The following is a 14116-nucleotide window of genomic DNA, read 5'->3' as shown; positions in this document are numbered from 1 at the left end:
CAACTATGGAGCCTGTGCTCCAGAGCCCAGGAAGCTGCAACCACTGAGCCCAAGTGCCACAACTACTGAGGCCTGTGCACCCTAAAGCCCATGCTCTGGAATAAGAGAAGCCATCATAATGAGAAACGTGTGTACCACAAATAGAGAGTAGCCCCAGCTCTCTGCAACTAGAAAAAAGCCCATGCAGCAATGGAGACCCAGCACAATCAAAAATAAATTAATTAATTTAGAAAAAAGAGCCATAACATGAAAAAGAAGTGAGAAAAAAATTTTCTGAAATTCAATTAATCAGACAATATATTGCATGTCTCCTCTGTAGGTTAGGAGTTCCAGGGGACACAATATAAATGCTGGGTACTCTAGAGTCTTACAATCTAACTCAGAACATGAAAACTGATGGACATGGAATAGCAGGCCAGATTCTTTATGTGATGGGGGAGGCTATTACCAAAGAGACACATGAGAGTAGTTCAGAAACTAGATATTGCTGCCATCTGCACTTTAGACAGGAAACGGCCACTCGGACAAACAGTTAACTGCATCACGCCAAGCTGGGAGTCAGTGATGGACCTGAAACTGAAACCCAGATCTACCTCCAAACTATACGCTCCTAACTATTACATTGGCGTTTACTGAGGAAATCCCGTATTTCAGGCCCTTTAGTTTTCCATGATAATTTTGCATATTATATTCTGTTATTTTAACTATTTCAGAGCACAGATAATCAGAGTATATGTATGTATTTGTATGGAGGAAGTATGAAATCATAAAAATTAGGCAAATAAATACTATCTTATTTATGTAAAGAAAAGCAAAGATTCTAGTTGAAATAGCAGCAATCCAAATGGAGCAGTATTTAAATGAAAAGCACAGTGTATACTAGAGGAATGCTCCTATAGTTGAACTCTTTGACCTTCACCAGGATATCCAACCCTGTCCTGGAGGGCCTACCAACACTTCCAAAACAAGTATAATAGGAAAAATATAAAACCTTCCCTACCGATACCTGATTTTATCACAAACCTAAAACAGTCAAAAAAAAAAAAATCAACCTAAAAATATCTTTAATTATCATCTCTCCAAAGAAGAAATCAGCTTAATGACAAGTTGTATATAAAAAACTCAATAGCTTTTCTATATGTTGTCAAAAGCACACTGTGATATACACAAATATTGGGGGGGTGGGAATTCATCACAGCACCAGATTATAAAATACCTAAAATACATTTAACAGAAAATGTAAAAGAAATGTAAAAATAAAACCATAAAAGTTTTTTAAAGGAATGAAAACATTTCATGCAAACTGGAAACAATCATATTCCAGATGATGAAAAGAGATAATATTTTAAAATGTCACTTCTCACCAGAACATATATATGTCTTTAATGCAATCCCCCTAAATCTATATGTTTCTTTTCTTTATGTGGAACATCAAAGTAAATTCATATGAAATGCTATCTACAAAAAATCAACAAACTCAGCTTTGAAAAAGAAGATTTAACAGTTACTAAAATGTATTTTAAAATGACAATAAAAAAATAACTTGTTACTATTGTTGATACAGCAAATATATTAACAGGGATACAACTGGGTGTCCATAATACCTGATAGTATATGAGATTAGTGAATATTATTTAGTAAATAAGTGTTAGGAATGTTATATGCTCATTTTAGAAAAAAATACATAGATCCCTGTCTCATGATATTAAAAATACATCCCAGCTAGATTGAGATTTGAAAAAAAAAATTCAAAGATGAAAACAAATAACTATGAAATTTGGTGAAAAGATATGAGGCCATTATTTTATTTTATAATCTTATGCGGAGAAAAGTTTTCTTAAGCAAGATACAAAAAGGAGAAGTTATCAGAAGAATAAATCAAATTAAAATGTTGGTAAGCATCCCACCTATATCCCCCATCAAGTCACTGATCTGTTTTCCATCTTGACGGCTTCGTCTTTGGAGAACGTCAAAACTTTCCTCACTTAGCAAATGTCTTAGGGTTTCTTGAAGTTGTTGTTGGTATCAATAACTTCTTATTTTTTATATCTATGAAACAGAAGCAGACTCACAGACATAGAGAACAGATTTGTGGTTGTCAAGAGGAGGGTGGGTGTGGGAGGTTAACACTGGAAGTTTGGGATTAGCAGGTGCAAACTAATACATATATATAGGATGCATGAAGAATGAGGTCTTACTTTCTAAGGTAGGGAACTATATTCAATATCTTCTGATAAACCATAATGGACAAGAATAGATATACGTATAACTGAGTCACTTTGCTATACAGCAGAATTTAATACAACATTGTAAATCAAGTATACTTCAATAAAATAAAATAAAAATAATAATTTGCTCTTTTCTTTTTTTACTGCTGAATAGTATTCCATCTATGGATGTACGATATTTAGTTTCAGTATTTATCTGCTGTTAGAGATTTGGATTGTTTCTAGCTTCAACTATTACAAATAAATTTAACATGAAAACTCATATGGGAAGATCCTCTGGAAGAGGCCTGGCAACCCACTCCAGTATTCTTGCCTGGAAAATCCCACGGACAGAGGAGCCTGGTGGGCTACAGTCCATGGGGTCACAAAGGGTCAGACACGACTGAAGCAACTCAGCACATGTGAACACTCATATACACTCTTGGTATAAACATGAGTTTTCATCTCACTAGGGTAAATACCCAGATGTTTGATTCTCGGTTATATGGCAAGCGTATATTTAACCTTACAAAGAAACCATGAGTTTTCCAGAGTCCATAGTATTTTGCACTCCTTCCAGGAACATGTGAAAGTTTCAGTTTGTGTTCCTGGCATTGCTGGTTGTTTGTTTGTTTGTTATTAGATTTTATCCATTCTGATAAGTGTGCAGTGATATCTCCTTATAGCTCCCATTTGCATCCTCCCAATGGTTAATAATAGTGACCTTCTTCCCAAGTGCTGTCTTGGATCCCCATTCCTCCTGATGAAGTGTCTATTCAAGTCCTCTGTATACGCTTTCATTTTAAACTCCAGAGACACTTCATCATTTTTCTAGATAAAGCTCTCTAGGCTATAAAAAAATATGGCTGGATTAGGCAATCCTTTTGAATTTCTTATGCTGTCAACTCATTCTGCTTTTATCAATTCCATAAATGTGCTCTCAAAAATCACTGAATAGAAATAAACATGTGAATAGAGGAGCTTTTCAACACACGGTTTTACTTCCTTCCAGTAAAATGCAAAAAGAATGCGTCGGGAGCTGCATTCTGGATAATGTAACCAAATAGGCAAAGAAGCGCAACGTCAATGAGTAATAATGCAGTGATTGGCACACAGCTGCCCACACAACTTTTACAGTCGCATCAATTTATCCTCTATGCCTGCTCATCGAGGTGCCCTAACACACAGTCAATTGTTATCGTTTTATTTATAGGGTTTTCTTTTTAACTAGATTTGTTGTGGGGAAAGCATTTTTGTCGTCTGCAGGCACAGCTGTGTGTGAAATGACGACTTAAGTGAACGCACACAAGGCAGTCTCTGCAAATTGCGTTCTAGGTTTGCTGTGTTTATTTCAACCCATCCTGGCTCACCTGCTCTATAATGGCTCAGATTCATTATTCTAGAAAGCACTTCCCAAACAGCCCCATACCAACCCCACCCCACACTGAAGATGCACAAAATTCCTGATGCAAATTCATGCTGGTGGTGGTGTGGTGCAAACTTCCAAATAAAGCAGAACCTAAACCCCTACCTAAGAATCTCGTTCTCTAGATTCATTATGTTAACGGTTGAATTTCTTCTACCCAGAGCTTGCAACAGTATATTTTAAAACTCCAGTCTCTGAGATTTTCAAAATTTCCACATGAAAAAAATAATGATGCACACATTTTTGAAGCCAGATACCAAAAGTCGAAGAATGGAAAAATGGTTCACAATTATGCTTTACCTATTAAAAATGATAAGATATTTTGAGGACTGTGTGGCATTTTACTCCTTATGTTCTATTTATAAAACATAAACATTAAAAATACAGATTTCATTTCCATAGCTTTCATTTTTCCCATAGCTCTTGAAATTCAATGCATATTTATCGCACATTTACTTGGACAAAACAGGCGCAAGGCACCAGCCAAGGGATATAAAAGATCCACAAAATGTCAGACAAATGTAATGAGGACTGTTTAACTATCTCAAGCCTTTTCATTTAAAATTATATATTCTAATTTTTGTGCCTGACAACAAATGCTAGCTTTAAGAAACAAAAAAGAAATGCGTGTATTGACATAGACTCTCTCTCACACACACAGACACACACACACTCTCTCTGTTTTAATTTTGATTTTTCATTGCTTATGTATCTGTGAAAGTGAAAGTCGCTCAGTCGTGTCCGACTCTTTGCGACCCCATGGACTGTAGTCTACCACACTCCTCCGTCCATGGGATTTTCCAGGCAAGGGTACTGGAGTGGGTTGCCATTTCCTTCTCCAGAGGATCTTCCTGACCCGGGGATCGAACCCAGGTCTCCTGCATTGTAGGCAGACGCTTTACCATCTGAGCCACCAGGGAAGTCCTTATGTATCTGTAACCTCACATTATTCAATGTTAATAAATATATCAGGATGCATGATCAGAAGTTAATCAGAAATCCTGAATATTAATAATTTCAAGCAAACGCCCTCCTTGAAAGGAAATATTCAGAAGAACACACATTAAAATAAAAACATAAGAGACTGCTGATGATAGAAACTGCAGCCATTATTAAAAAATAAAAAAGTAAGTAAAATTAATGAATGTGACTATTAATTTCCAGGCTTTTGCAAAGGTAGAGTATATTTTTAGAAGGCCTGCGGCTTTTTAAATTCCATGAAAGTGAAGTCGCTCAGTCGTGTCCGACTCTTTGCGACCCGTGGACTGTAGCCCACAAAGCTCCTCTGTCCATGGGATTCTCCAGGTAAGAATACTGGAGTGGGTTGCCATTAAATTCCATGGTCCTACACAATTATGATAATCCACCTAGAATTCACCTGTCTTGATAATATCGATACATAGCTTCCCCAATGATGCCCAGCCACGTCCAGGCCCTTGGGGAAGCCTCCACTTTCACATTAATGACAGGATTTGGAATGTATAATGGGATGGATCATTTATTATATTAAGTGAAAACAGTTGAACAACTCTGACGGAGTGGATACCAGGCACTATTATAAGGGCTTTCCATGTGCTATCTCAATCATCTTTTTAATCACTCTAGGAGATTAGAATATTACTAATACCATCTCCCAAATATGCAGGAACAAACTGAGGCATAGAGAAGTTAAAAACTTTTTTTTTTCAGGTCCCCAGAGCTAGGAAGAGGCAGAGCTGGGATTTCAATGCAGGCAGTCTGGCTTTGGGGCACACAATCTTAATCCTCTCCTGCCTCCTAGGAAGTAAGAAATGTCGAACATCACTTCTACAACTAGATGCTCTAGAAGGATGCAGGATCTCTCCAGCCCTCATCCTGTTAATTCCCTCCTCTTTCCAAGCACACTGGTTCCCTGTGTGTGTGTGGGTGAGGGATGGGGGCGGCAGGGACAACTCTGGAAGCCATTGCTGATGCCAAAATGCAAAGATGCTACTATGACAAGTCTGATTGCCAAGCAGATATCCAGTCAGTGCTTTAAGTAACATATTTAGGAAAGAATCTAGCAACTCAGCAACTACTTGTGACGCATTCTTTCTAATTACCATCGAACATTTGGCTCTCTGTAGACACTTTGCTGCCACCAAAATACTGCTATTTCATGCATGAGAGCTTGCTTAGCAAAAATATTTTCAAAAAGAACAAGGACAGCTGTCAAAAATGATCACAACCTTTGCAATGTGAGGAATCCTGAAATAAGCTGTTGGGGATCTTCGTGTGTGAAATGGAAGCTGGGTATAGCACTTGGATAGCTACCTCAAGTCTCGCAACACATCTCTCTTGCACACATCCATAACGTTTTACAATATTAGCAAGACACACTTGCAATCTCTACAATCAGGGCAGTTGAGTAGGTATTTTTACTTTGCTTTTTAAAAGAGAAAAGTTCTTCAAGGCTTGAACAGGTTTAAAGATGAATCTGGTATGACCCCATGTGGCAAACTAGATTCTTGACTGGTGTTCTTTCCACTACAGAATGCTGTCCATTCTTAATTTCTTGATGTTTCAGTGCTAGGCAAGTTTTATTCACACATTTATAGGTATGTGTAATATCAGAAAATGTATACACATATATGAGTGAGTCTGTCCATGCAATTCTCTAGGCAAGAATACTGGAGTGGGTTGCCATTCCCTTCTCCAGGGGATCTTCCTAACCCAGGGATTGAACTGGGGTCTCTTGAATTGGCAGACAGATTCTTTACTGTCTGAGCTACCAGGGAAGCCCATATATATATATATATATATATATATATATATATATATAGTATGCCTATATATGTGCTTTCTGTGTATTGACTTTTCTGATACCTGTATCTATGTCTATATAGCTATGCGTGCATGCATGCTAAACTTCAGTCGCATCCAAGTCAGACTGTAGTCCATCAGGCTCTTCTATCCATAGGATTCTCCAGGCAAGAATACTGGAGTGGGTTGCCATGCCCTTCTCCAAAGATCTTCCTGACCTAGGGATCTAACTGGCATCTCTTATGTTTCCTGCATTGGCAGGAGGGTTTTTTACCACCCTGGAGACACCTGGGAAGCCCTATATAGCTACATCTATATTTATATCTAGAGTTTGTCTGTTTTCTGCTGGCTTTTTTTTTTTAATGAAAAAAAAAAGACCAATATAAACTACAGTAATATAAAAAGAAATATAGGTTTTGATTTACACAGTTGTTCTTACAATGATTGGGTTTGAGTTACAGACCTCAATAGTTTTGAACCACTTGCTTGTTAGGTGATTAAATCCTGGCTTACCATTTGGAAAACAAAGGGATTTGGTTAAGGTGTTGGACAACAACAGTCATTCAACCTAAGGTCTGCAGAGTCTGGAGGCCCAAGTCTTGGGGGTGTCTGGGGTACAGAGGGAGGATGTGAGACCCTCGGGCTCACAGCCAGCAAGCAACTTGAAAGCCCATCTCTCTGGGCTGAGTTACAGACTGGGCTTCCGAGGAAGATTTCACTAGAAACTCAAGATTAAAACATATCAGAAAATCTCTGATCTTTAAGGTCACTTTTTCATCATTTAACTCCTTAAAGAGATACATTGATTTTAATGTTTACTGTGATCTTATATAATATGGCATTTCCATGCTCTACACATCTGTGCAAAATACAGAAAAGTACAATATCACTGCTTTAATGGAGCTGACAATCTAATGGTCTAGAAATCATTGTTATCTATCTAAAATGTGTGTGCATATCATATATATATACACAGATATATATATATATATGTATATATATTTAAGACCCTGACATGAGCAGTTGCCTTACTTAGCTTACTTTAGTTTAACTACAAGTACTTAACAGTAATGAAATTTCATTTAACACAATACTAATCTTCAGACTTTATCTGAATCAATGAGGTTTTCCATATTGCCTTACTTCAGAAGAGCAACTACTATCTTAAGAAAAATTCTGAATTTGGCTTTGCTAATATCCTCTATAAGTCTTCATTATAAAAAAAATGTTAACAATCTGATAAGTATTAAACTAGGATTTATCTTTAGGTAAATTTGTGGTTGAGAATTTAGATTTACAGATGTATGAATTATTTCTTAAAATAAATTTTAAAATACATAACATTAAACAAGTGCCAAATATCACAGTGATTTAAAACTTTTTATAAAAAATACTGATAGGATTTGTGCTTAAAGAAAAATATTTAAAGAATTGTTTATTCAATGGCCACCCTTCAGGAATCAATGATCAATTTGTGGTTTTTAGGAATATATTAGTTTTCATAATATCCTGACAAGATTCTCAATCTTCCAGTTGATAACTAATAGTCATTGTTAATGTTAGGTGACTCCATGAATATTTTCTGATCCTCAAGAAGATGTGGGTTTGTTGCTATGTCATCAGACATGATGGATCAGTTGGCTAAAAAGAAGGATAAGTCTTCATTTGAAGTAAACATTTTTTGAAGCTTCATTGTGTCAACAGCTGTCACTGTATTCATTTCATTTGCAAAGGAAGGGAGCTTTCTGCTCTATAAGGCATATTACAACATGGCTCAACTCTGTGGGAGTAGCCTTTTGAAAAGAAATATGGCCATGAAATAAATGGAAATAATTTTCAAAGAGATGCTGCCACCTTTTGGTTGCTCTCCCACGAAGCATATACTGTCTCCTGAAAGCCTGCAAAGGCAGGAGAAGCAGGGAATGAAATGCCGGAACATTTCAGCATCATAAGCAATTTTGTTATGTTGGGATTTCTTACTTAGATGGCTCCCACTCTTGTTGATAGGTTTCAGAAAGACTCATTGATACGAAGTAATTTTTCCAAACGTTAATACAGCAGTAGAAAAGATCCATTCTAGAAATGGAGAAATGTTCTGAGTTTTATTGAGGTCAGACATATTAGTACTATGCTTATCATACCAATTGGGGCAATAAAAAGTAATTTTTATTCTACTGAACAAAAGACTAGGAAAGATCACACACATTTTCTGTACTCAGCATTCCATTTAGACTTCAAGTCTCATTTCATCATTGATTATTTCTCATATTTGTGAATATCCTTTTACTAATCCCACTGTCTAAGTAGAGTAGGGGCCAAATTTCTTTTTTTCCTCTGAGTTCTTTACAATTTCTTTTGTTCCTAAGGAATTAATTTGCTTTAAACATTGAAGCAACTAATACTTCTAAAGAAATAACTTACCTACTGTAGTCTAATCAATAATTAGAATAAGAATAGGTTCCATGATTTTTTAATGACTTCACTTAATGACTTGAAATCAGAAATCTTTTTTGAGTCAAAAGGTTTTACTCATTTATCAAAATATTTTAATAAATTGAAATAATAATCACAGTATGCTAAATGTCAATTCATTCACTTAACTGAACAGTTAGTTATCTTAAGGAATATTCAGTAGCACTACTGATATTCACACTATTTATTGGATTCCTTTAAAATAATTATCTAAAAAGAAATAAAATAATTATCTAATTCAAATCAATGACTTCACATGCCAAAGACTCGCAGGGTTTCCAAAACGCACCTGCAGCCTAATGGAACAGTGTCCAACCATGTAAGACATGGGAGTAATACCAAAGGACTTAAGGAAATTGAGATTTAAACCCTTTTTTTAAATATTAGCATTGCCCTTGAACTGCCCTTCAGCGTACAGCCGAGATTTAGGCTGAGACCATTATGCCCCCTTGAGGTCTGCAACACAGTGCTTCAGACCCATTCACTGCCCAGTGATGGGTGGACACCCCAGGCCCTCATTGGACACTGCATATTCCAGGAGTCATGGCAGGAATTCCATCCTTGGCTTCTGGACCTCTGAGTTCTTACTGCTGCCTCTCCTAAGCCTTGCAGACCAAGTCATGAAGCTCAGCCCTTAAATGCTTTTTGCAATAGAAACTCACCCAATTTCTAACTCCAACTTCCCTTCCAGGGGCCTTAAAAGGGCAGAAATGCAAGGAGCCCAATCCCCAGCTTCTCCTCTGCCTCTTGCCGCACACACATACCTCTTCCATGGCCCCTCAACCCAAGGACTTCAAAGATGATTCTCATCAAGAGAAAACATGAAGCCAATGGCACCTTGAATCATCTCCTACAACTTCCTTACCATTTCTCTCCTCTCCTCACCCTATACCCTGCCTCATGGCCCTTCCTTATTAATTCACTCACTCAGCATCCTTCATCACAATAATTCTAAACTTAGAGCCTCACGTTAAGTAATCCCCAAATGCCTCCTTGTGTGTCTCTCCTTACCTGGATAAAATAGCTCCATGACTATTCTGCCAAGGCTAATTTTTGAGGTTTAGTTATCTGATGTTGTTGCTACGAGACATGAAAAATAGTGGGGACCAAGAAAGCTTGTGTGTTAACCTCAGGACCAGGAGGAAAGAGTAGGTTTCAAACAGTCAGGCCAGGTTCAGCTGTCTCATTTCTCTCTCAGGCGGGTACCACGCAACCCTGGTTTCCAAACTGTTCACGGTCAGAACTGTCACAATGAGAGTATATGTGGTTTTCACCCCAGCAGTGATTCAGGTCACAAGGGTTTTATTGTCTGATTTCTTCATGGGGCTAATACCATCAAAGCTGCTCTTTAAGCCCAAAACGCATAAAATAGATTTGTTCCAGTGGACGCAACTGCTGGCATTTTGCATTCCATCAGAAAATGCAGTCAGGGTTTTCAAAGTCCTCCACCACCGATGTTAGGTACTTGGATGAAACACTATGTATCTCCATGATAAACTGGGGAGAGGTCTGTATAATCTGGGGAGACACAGATGCCTCCATTAGTGCAAGCAGAGGAAACTCAGTCCAGAGAGAAGTCTTTGTTTAAGTACCATATTCCAAAAGCCCTTTACTTAGCCAGGTGTTAGAATTCCAAATTCACTTTCTCACAGTGTTATACATGATCATTAGTTCCCTGTCCCATTCATAGTATTACTTTGTTTTTTCAAATCAAACAGCTTTCAATTGACTTCTAGTTGATTTACAACATGTGTTAGTTTCAGGTGTACAGCAAAGTGATTCAGTTAGGTATGTATATTCTTGTTCAGATGCTTTTCAATGAAAGGTTTTTACAAGATATAGTTTTCTGTGCCATATAGTAGGTCCTTGCTGTTTATCTACCTTATGTACGGTACTGTGTATCTGTTAATCTCAAACTCCTAATTCCCCTATCCCTTCCCCTTTGAGAACCATACATTTGTTTTCTATGTCTGTGAGTCTATTTCTGTTTTCTAAATAAGTTCATTTGTATCATTCTTTTTAAGACTGACAGTCTCTTGAATAAATAGTACTGGGAAAACTGACCAACGATATGTAAAATAGTGAAATTATAATATTCTCTAACACCACATACAAAAATAAATTCAAAATGGATTAAAGGCCTAAATGTAAGAATGGGTACCATAAAACTCATAGGCAAAACACCTCTTGCCATAAATCCCAGTATTACTGGACTCAGGGTCTAGGCACACTATTTGGACGAGATGAGCAGAAAGTGCGGTGTGACAAGGGCTCTAATAAGTTTGCGGGTGTCTGAGAGTGGGGTGGGCTCCACACTCAGGAAGGAAGAAAGAGAGCAGCCTGCCCTGGATGTCTGAGCCTGACCACCTCCAGCTTTGAGCCCAAACCTTTGCACCCACTGCCTTACTACTCCCAACACACAGTCAGAGCACGCAAGGACAGAAGGAGGTGAACAGGGGCGCAGAAGAATCAAGTCACTGGGGACGGATGGAGGCTTCTCTAACCACTAGAGCTGGGGCTAGTCTGTCTACGTGTCACCAAGCTTACTAAGGTCAACACATTTGTGAAGAGGAAATCCCCTCTCCTCCAGGTTCAAATTGCGTTTGCTCATTCATTAGAATACTATCTTTTTCAGTACCAGGCTAGGTGCTTCTAAAGAAAGGAGAAAAAAGATGCCACCACTTTTGCATCAATGACACTTTTCATCTAACACAAAAGGGGAGAGCACATAAAAAACTATGTAAATAGAAACTATGATGGGACATGAAGAAAGGGCGCTCCAAGCTTAAGGAGGGTGAAATCAGATTCAATGGTCACTGAGGACCACTTTGGGAGTGGCATTTAAGCTGAGACAGGACTGATAAGCAGATGTCTAGGAGGCAAAGAATTATGGGTAGAGAAGAGAGGATGGTGTATGCAAAGGCCCTGAGGCACAGAAGAGCTTGGCGCAATTTAGGAAAACTGAAAGACTTGCTGAAGGTAGAGAGTGGGGGAGGAGTGACAAGGCAAAAGTATGTAAAAAATTGCATACTTAGGGGTGAGAATAAGGAGTGTCTCCAAAGGATGGTAGAATTCTATATTAGAAAATAAAAGATAGGTGACTCCTACTAGATCAGGGAGCTGTTTATTTTAGATATTGGTTTGTATGTGTGAATCACCCATAAAACCCGTATTTTAATGTCAGAAACTACCCATACATTGAGCAAGAAAAATTAATGAGATACTTATGTAATATTGTAAGAAAATGTTTTTATGGTGTTAGATTATCTTCCAGGAAATTGGAATTCCTTCCCATCTCACTGAGGTGGAGAAGGCTTCCATGCCCCGCTGACTTGGAACTTGGCCAGGTGACCTGATGAAAGAGGAGGGGAGGTGAGTATCAGAGGGTGTGGTGACCCGCCCGGACACAACCCTTCATCCTAGGCCCACAGAGCAAGCTGATCAGAACCTGCCTGCAGCCAGTAGGCCAGCACAGTCAGCAAACTGCATGAATAAGGCCACTCAGCCAAGAACTTGACAAAAGAGATGTGCATAACTGTGATGTGCACATAATGCCTGGCATTATAATCTACTGAGTTCATGACGCAGGTTTGTTGCAGCAATAGCTGACACAAAGTTTTAATGTGAAAAATGCCCTCATTATCTACCCCCACCGTGAACACACAAGCACAGATGTGCTTAAAAACACACAGACACACACATACACATGCACACAGACACACGCTCATTTGCTCCACTCTGGACAACAGAAGAAGCAACAGAGAAATAACATCTAGGAGCCTAGACAGCATGTGAAGCACTATCTTTGAGGCTAACACTATATGAGGTCTAGTTAGACCCTGACTTTGTAACTGAATTAAACTGGGCTGCTACCACTGACTGCGCTGCTCCGGCTTTATTGCAAACCCATTCTACAGAATATTTCAGATTTCCTGCCAGATTATTGTACTCAACGGGAAGGATATCAGTAAAATTCGGTGGCAAAAGAGAACCGTTTAGAGCAGCTGCACATACACAATCTCAGTCGCCAGTTTAGAGAAATCTCCATCTCTTCCAGCACATGTCTTTATAGCCAATAAGATGCTGGCACTTAGAGCTATCGCATCACTCCCTTGTGTATAACTGGGGGATTTTTATGTTGCTATAATGCTTCCCACTTCTTAAGGGGTTTTGTTGAAGCAAATCTTTTAACAATGAGATTTTACTGCATAGACTCCAGGATGACAATGAAAGGTGCCCTAAAAGAGAAAAAAATTACATTGATATACTTGGACATTGTATTACTTACTGAACCAGTCTTAAGATCTAGATGTGACTTTTTTTTTAATGTATCTGATGGCTCTTAAACATTCTACTCTCCTATGAATTTAAATACATTAAGATGCGGAGTTTTTGAAATCAAGAGCCAGTTACACTGTGCCGAGAGTTCTTAAAATAGGACAGCTAAATTTCTTGCTCTTCGTATATGCATTTACAGAATTTTAGAGTTGAAACAGGCTTTGGAAGTGCTGCAAACTAGTGTATCTCAAATTTTGTGAGTTATGATACCTCTCAGGATCTAGTGAAGCCTAGATGCCTCTCCAGAAAAAAAAAAATTCAAATCAAAATTTGGTGTATACTTACAGGGAGTTCAGACCATTCTAAAACCCCCATCCATGAACACCTTATGAGTTCATGGTCTCCAGAATAAGAGCTCTGATCTTGTCCACATTCTAACTGAGAATAATTTTTCCTGTTTTGTCCATCTCATTCTTCATTGCCCTGTAGGCTCAGTGGCGGTTAAAACCCTGGAGAGAGGCCAGACCACTACAGGATTACTGTTTGTCAATTTGCTTCTGGTTTATTTCAAACATTCAGAAGTATTTAGAGGGAAATTTACTATGCTGGGGTGTATCTCTTACTCAGCTTTCAATAACTGTCAACCTCTGGCTACTCTGTTTCATCTATTCCCCCTCCTTCACTTTTTTGGCTGAAGTATTTTAAAACACAACTATGACATCCTACTCTTTCATCCATGAAATCTGCAATGTGCATTTCTAGATGATAAGCATATACCATTATCCCAATTAGTAGAAATTTCCAGGCCAATTAATAGAAATCTCTCCTCCTGTCATATAATTCCAAATTCATATTAAATTTTCTCATCTTGAAGATTTTTCTTAACAGCTGGCTTGTTCAAATCAGGATTCAAAAATTTGCATATTGAATTTACTTGTTAAGTCTCTTCTAT

At 38.1% G+C, this 14116-nt stretch overlaps 1 protein-coding gene and 1 non-coding gene across 4 annotated transcripts in view; both read right to left on the bottom strand.

The window, feature by feature from the left end:
- CTNND2 (catenin delta 2) overlaps nt 1-14116 on the bottom strand; it is a 1127175-nt gene that overhangs the window by 600938 nt on the left and 512121 nt on the right. The gene's annotated exons all lie outside the window — the stretch shown is intronic.
- TRNAC-ACA lies at nt 4481-4553 on the bottom strand. The gene has a single exon. It is a non-coding gene; the product is annotated as a tRNA-Cys (tRNA).

This window comes from Bubalus bubalis, chromosome 19, assembly GCF_019923935.1.
Source record: "Bubalus bubalis isolate 160015118507 breed Murrah chromosome 19, NDDB_SH_1, whole genome shotgun sequence".
Classification (NCBI taxonomy): Eukaryota; Metazoa; Chordata; class Mammalia; order Artiodactyla; family Bovidae; genus Bubalus; species Bubalus bubalis.
This window is presented reverse-complemented; position numbering and strand designations above follow the sequence as displayed.